Source organism: Mastomys coucha, unplaced genomic scaffold, assembly GCF_008632895.1.
Source record: "Mastomys coucha isolate ucsf_1 unplaced genomic scaffold, UCSF_Mcou_1 pScaffold21, whole genome shotgun sequence".
NCBI lineage: Eukaryota > Metazoa > Chordata > Mammalia > Rodentia > Muridae > Mastomys > Mastomys coucha.
This window is the reverse complement of record NW_022196904.1, coordinates 159,288,350-159,288,936: the sequence shown is the minus strand read 5'-3', so window position 1 is coordinate 159,288,936 and position 587 is coordinate 159,288,350.

Genomic DNA, 587 nt, shown 5'->3' with positions numbered 1-587 from the left:
TTTGAGGTGCCGGGTTGTGTGCTAATAATGTTCCTCATGGACGGAAGCCATTCCTGTGTCAAAAACAGCTCAAGAACTAGCTACCCCAGGCTGTTAAGAAACCGATGCCAGTTGATAGGGCAATGGGTCTAGCTCGAATCCATCCCGTCAACTCTAAAAGGGCAGAGCACCTTAAGGATCTAACTGAGGGCTACTCTGGAAGGTCTAACCCACCCCTGTGTGGCCCCCTCATCCTCGGAAAGCACAAATTCCCTTCTCGTTGGCACTCCCTCCAGGTCCTGCAGGGTGAAATCTTAGCCTCTCAGTTCGTAGCCGCCGCGCCGAGCGAGAAGGGTCACGGTTCCCGCGCCCAGGCTCTCGCTCCCTAAGATGGCGGCGGAAGCACCGCTCACACCCCGCCGCCCGCGCTCCCGGACCCCGCGGCCTCAGGAGGCTCGAGAAAGCGGAATGGTAGAGGGGAGAGCAGGGCCGAGGCCCTGGAGGCCCGCGCCGGCTGCAGAGAGTCTGGGAAAGGGATCACCCGTGAGGCATAAACGACCGGGGGAACACCACACCAGCGATCGCCCAGAGGGAGGGGAGAGGAAAAA